The following is a 6556-nucleotide window of genomic DNA, read 5'->3' as shown; positions in this document are numbered from 1 at the left end:
GAAGTTGATTTACCATCTATGTCTATAATAAGATAGAATGGGAATTTTTATTATATTTTACTTTGGTATTGAACTAACCATTGTTTTATATGGAAATATAAACTTAAATGGAGATATATTTTATATTTTTATCATAAACGGAATATGAAACTCAAGAACCAAGAAAAGCTTCATATTACACCCTGTATCTGGAAAGAAAACATGTGAACATTTGAAAAAGGATTTACGTTATTTTATCAACAACTAAAGAAGAACAAACCATAAACAATGACCATAAACAATCATGATCATCCTTTCATATGTACAGCCATGTTAGCATTCAAAAGTAGAATTTAACTGAAATATTCCTTGTTGGCATTGTGTGGTCATTATTAACTTGTCTCATTTTCAAGATAATAACCTATTGATACCTCTTATTCTTTTTCGAAAAGTTTCAATCTATAGTTTGTTTTGTTTGGCACTTCAGAACTCACGGCGCTTAAAATAAAATTTAAATAATTTACGGTAATCATGTTCATTTTATGAAATTTAATGCATATATAAAATTATTTTTTCCGCCAAAAGGATATCTTTGTGATCAAGTGTATTATCAAGGTTTTATATCAGAGTTTGTGTATACAAGCATTGCGCAGTTTTGCTATATCTAGTTTGAAATCAGTTAATTTAATAAAAATCTGTTACCGAGACACATTTTGAATGCAGATTTCAACTTTGTTGGTTTAAATGTACAACATTCATACAACAACAAAATACCCATGGGCCACATTGCTCACCTGAGTACTGAGGCGAAGGAAAAAGCAAAAATCAATCCAGTATTAAAAAGCTTGAATGCATAAGTGGTCACGACCTATCTCTAAAAGAGGGCGGGGATGGTTTGAACTAACAATAATTTACATTAACTAAGATAGCTTACCTATTTCTTTGGCTTGCTTATGCTTTCCCTCTATAAGTTATAACTTTCAATTGACCCAACCTCCCCCGGGATCATTCTTTGAACAAACTTGAATCTATACTACCCGAGGATGCTTCTACTCGTATAAATAAGACCAATCAGGGCTTTGTTGTTCTTCAAAAGAAGATTTTTAAAGATTTTCCCAATGTATTCTTATATTAAACTTCGATCCACCATTGGTTCTCCACCCTACCCGCGGGGGGTCTTGATTTGTACAAACTTGAATGTACACTACATGAGGATGCTTCCCTATAAATATGATCTACAATGGCTTTGTTGTTCTTGAGTTGTTTTTTTTTTAATTCTTGTATATTCATATGTAAAACTCTGATCCCCTTTTGGGACCCCACCCAACCCTCGGGGTATTGATTTGAACAAACATAAATCTACGCTACCTGAGGATGCTTCCACATTAGTTTCATCTTTCCTCAACGAGTGGTTCTTGAGAAGAAGATTTTTGAAACATGACACCAAATTTTCACTATTTCTTAATTATCTCCCCTTGAAAGAGGGCGTTGCCCTTTATTTGAACAAACTTGAATTCCCTTCATCCAAAGATGCTTTGTGGCAAGTTTGGTTGAAATTTGCCCAGTTGTTCTGGAGTCGAAGTCAAAAATGTGAAAAGTTTACAGACAGACGGACAGCTAGACGGACGGACAGACGGACAACAGACAAATTGTGATCAGAAAAGTTCACTTGAGCTTTTAGCTTAGGTGAACTAAAAACTACATTGAACTCATTTCAAACTTTCTATGACGATAAGTTGTCCATAGAAGATAACGCAGCACAGTTAAGGTTACAATAAGGGCCGGGTGGGGCCTAATTTGGACGGGAAAATTGAACTATGACATCATACAAAATATACGTCACACACCAATCCTTCAAAATACAACAAAATGAGGTGATTTGCTAATTTCACCTGTAAGAAATCATCAAACTGCATCAAAACTTACTACAGCATGCTATTTTGTCGTTAGTTAAATGCCACATCACAAATTATGAACAAGTCACTGATTGCAATCCACTTGTCAATGTGACGTCATTTCGTAAAACGTGACGAAGTTTGTATACAGTGAGAGGCAGATCAAGTAATATTTTCTCAACGAAAAATGTATTCTATAATTATATAAAATGTTATTTACAGATATTCCATAGGCCATTAACTTGGATTCAATATCTTCAATTACGACTTTATTAATATATTTTCTGTACATTACGTATTTAATTGATTATATTTGTATGCAAGCACATCGAAGGGGAATGTGGGGGTCTTAATAAATCGATCTTGTACAAGGGCATACACTCAGTGGATAATAGTAAGCTTTTACAATTCAACTCCAGAAGTATTAAGGTATCGGAAAAGTGCTGCGATCCTGATGATATCTTTATAAAATTTAATTATATCAATATTTCATGCCGTTGACCAGCAAAAAATAAGCATTTGATCATACAAATATAATTTTAACAATGAAACTGCAGAATTTAGAAAACGTCGCAGCACTGTTCAGAAAATACAATGTGTGTTAAAAAAATTTAGAAACTAAGCTTGGAATTTTAACTTGGTTATGCCTTTGCACTGGTGAAATGTAAAAGTATTATCATTAATGCAAGTAAATGTGCTAAAATCACGTGACTGCCGTATCACGTGACAACTCTAAATATCAAATCTAATTGTCCTCAATATGTAATTATTAACCATAATTACAATCCCGATATAAATAATGTAATAAAAATAATTTCCATCCCGATTATGATTACATTTTTAATTACAAAATATTGTCGATATTTCCATTGCGCACCTTATCTGTACTGCGAAGGTTAAGTATCTGCTATCGAGATGCGGAGTAAGTAGTTGTTCCTCATGTTTTGGGTTCAAATCTCACCGCAGGAGATCGGTCGTTCAGAAAAGACCGTTTAAACACAGGTCCTCTGTCCCACTATATGCTGGCACAAAAAGATATCTCACTGCGCAATGGCCCTGATTGCTGAATATAGGTCTACACTTAACAAAACTTCTAAGTGTTCACTTTAAGAAATGTATTAACTTAAAAACTACTTTATAGAATGGAATGATATTTTCAAATTATTACAACAAATGTGAAAGAAAATCAAATATCACCGATGAAAACCAATGTTCCGTGAAGAAGCTTTAAAACAGTAAATCTGTACTTTGCAGCACGTGTTTTGTGTAATTAGCATCGGTTTGTGATCATTAGCAAATTTTAAAAACTGGTTTCACTAAAAAAAAATACGAAAAATTGGCAAAATGACCATTGAAATAAAGGGGAGATCCGTTGGAATGTTGATATATGGACCATCCTTGCACCACGCTTTACTCACTTTTATTTTAGTGTTTCATTGTCCTTGGTATTACTTTTAAAAATTAACAATCGGTATCAAATCCCATTTAAACACATTTTTTATAGGCTTTCCGTCATTTTCCGTCAATTTATCACAATTCGAAAGCCTTGGACAAAATTTAACCAAACCGGAAGTGACCTTGATCTTCGTCTGAGGCCAAAATGTCGCGTCACAACAGGTTAAGCGATTGTTACATTCTTAGAAACATGAAGATAAACAATTTCAATCGTATTAAAATGATAAGAAATCGGTACTCGGGGCAGTCTAATATCAGCTCAAGAGATCAGAATCATCCTTAAAGCTACGCAATTACGTGCTAAACGCCCAAGGATATTGACCAAGAGGCCTCTGTGTGATGCACTGTCTAATTCCAGGATCTGAATCCTGTCCAAAAATTTTTTATATAAGGAATGTCAAAGCCCCCCCCCCCCCTTCCACACAATATCAACGGTTTGGAAAGATCTATGCAGTAGGTGTGGCAGCAGATGGGTGAATCTCCTATTCAGGGCTAGATGGTATCCAACAGTAAAGGATGTCTTGCAGTAATTAGAGCGAGTGGTGGTCTTACTCCACTGAGATTATTTTGTGTGAATTTTCATTTTAAGGGTACATCATTTCCTTGAAACTTTGCTAAAAATTCTGTCGAGATATTTGCATGAAATTTACGCAACATCGAACTGAAATATGCATCCTTAACCATGAATTAAAGACATTATTCATTTTATGCCTTTGTTCTTTAAAACTGAAAAAAATGTTCGGTGAACGCTTAGAAGTTTGATTCAGTGTATATTTGCTGTTTTCAGCTGGCAAGTTGTGGCGTCGCATTATTCTAGATAGGGACATGAATAATCAACTATTTATAATTACACTTACTTATGTACTAAACATTAAAATTAAATCTTTTTCATAGAAAAAAGAAAAGAAATTATTTACACACATAAGTTTTTGAAAATTAAAGTGATTAATGACAGTTATACGTACAATGCTAGAAATGAGTGCTAACATGTATGAATGCTAGTGCTGCTGCACATGCAAATGGAAGATGTTGATTGCTAATTGTTTATTCTCCCTTACTTTACTTTCATGTAAAATACAAGTATACCTTTAACAACAGTTCATATTTTTACCTTTTTAGCTAGACAGGATAATGAAACAAATTTAGACTTAAGTCAAATTTTCAATCGCCTATAAAATATTTATTAATAATGGAATTTTTTTTTAATTTGCAGATAACAACACCTCTGTAAAATGATATTGAAAAATATTTTTATTTTGGTCTGCTTGATTTCTACAACATTTTATTATCAAATATAGATTTTGACTTAAGCTTAGGATGTTTCATGATCCCGGGGCCAGTACATTTATCATAAAGTCAATAGCTGACTGACGTATTTAAGGTCTTCCGTTTCCAACGGAAGACCTTTTACTGATTCTGATGGTAAAGATTATTATTCTTTTTAGGGTCTTCCGTCTCCAACGGAAGACCCTTCTATTATTCTATTGTTTCTTTTTCACTTTTATTATTTTTTTTTCTTTACAATTTTTGTGCAGAAGATTTCTCGGAGATGACTAGTCCGATTTACTTGAAATTTTCGGAGAAGGTGTATCTTTATCTAAACCTTATACGCTTTTTTCATTTTTTTGAAATTCACTTCCGGTCGGAAGTTATCGCCCTTTGATCGAAATTTTGATGACCTCCTTGTCTGTGATGGAACTCAAAAATGGCTTGAACTAGAGCGCTGAAATTTTCAGTGATGATAGAGGACATATTGCCATGTTGCAACATGGTCAGGATATTTTCCGGAAGTGCCTAGTATGGAAGCTCGGTAAAGGTCAAAATTTAGGACACGAATCTTGACTGATTTTTTAAGACCTTTTGCATCATATCTTTTAAAGTATCATTATTTTGTTAAAACATAATGAACAGAATTTGTGCAGAATGGCAGGATCTTTAATATGATTTCAAGAAAAAAGTGCTGACACATCACATTAAGGGCCAAAAGGGGCCAAAAGTCTTTTTTCGATAACTCTTAAACAGTCAATATTTTGTTAGACATTACAGAAGCAAAAATGTTAATCAAAACAATCTACAACTGTATATTATAATTTTAACGTCGTATGTGACATAATTAGGGGCCACAAGGGGCCAAAATGCTTAATCTTTGACACTTTATATCTCAAAAGTGGTAAATATTTTGACAAGTAGTATTGAACAAAAGATGTTCAAAATAATGTTCTAAACAATATGCAATCTTTAATTTTTCGCTAAACGTCCCCATTAAGGAGTTGAAGGGTTGGCCCCTAAATATTTCTTTTCCAAATAACTCGAAAACGAAAAAGAATCTCTGAGTAATTGTTGAACAAAAAGTGTTCAAAATCCTAAGACCTTTAAGATGAGATCAAGAAAAAGGGGCTGGGCACTCAAATTAGGGGCCGAGAAGGGCCAAAAGTCTTCTATCGATAACTCTTTAGCAGTCAATATTGTGTTATACATTACTGAAGCAAAAATGTTTATCTCAACAATCTACAACTATATATTATGATTTGAATGTCCTATGGTGCATAATAAGGGGCCATAAGGGGCCAGAATGCAATATCTTTGACTCTTTATATCTCAAAAGTGGGAAATATTTTGATAAGTAATATTGAACAAAAGATGTTCAAAATAATGTTCTAAACAATATGCAATCTTTAATTTTTCGCTAAACGTCCCCATTAGGGAGTTGAAGGGTTGGCCCCTAAATATTTCTTTTGCCAATAACTCGAAAACGAAAGAGAATCTCTGAATAGTTGTTGAACAAAAAGTGTTCAAAATCCTAAGAGCTTTAAGATGAGATCAAGAAAAAGGGGCTGGGCACTCAAATTAGGGGCTGAGAAGGGCCAAAAGTCTTTAATCGATAACTCTTTAGCAGTTAATATTGTGTTATACATTACTGAAGCAAAAATGTTTATCTTCACAATTTAAAACTATATATTATGATTTGAATGTCCTATGGTGCATAATAAGGGGCCATAAGGGGCCAGAATGCTATATCTTTGACTCTCTATATCTCAAAAGTGGGAAATATTTTGATAAGTAATATTGAACAAATGATGTTCAAAATAATGTTCTAAACAATATGCAATCTTTAATTTTTCGCTAAACGTCCCCATTAAGGAGTTGAAGGGTTGGCCCCTTAATATTTCTTTTGCCAATAACTCGAAATCGAAAGAGAATCTCTGAATAGTTGTTGAACAAAAAGT

The sequence above is a fragment of the Saccostrea cucullata genome, unplaced genomic scaffold (genome assembly GCF_032062105.1).
Source record: "Saccostrea cucullata isolate Sc308-1 unplaced genomic scaffold, CSIRO_AGI_Scuc_v1 ctg6646, whole genome shotgun sequence".
Classification (NCBI taxonomy): Eukaryota; Metazoa; Mollusca; class Bivalvia; order Ostreida; family Ostreidae; genus Saccostrea; species Saccostrea cuccullata.
This window is presented reverse-complemented; position numbering follows the sequence as displayed.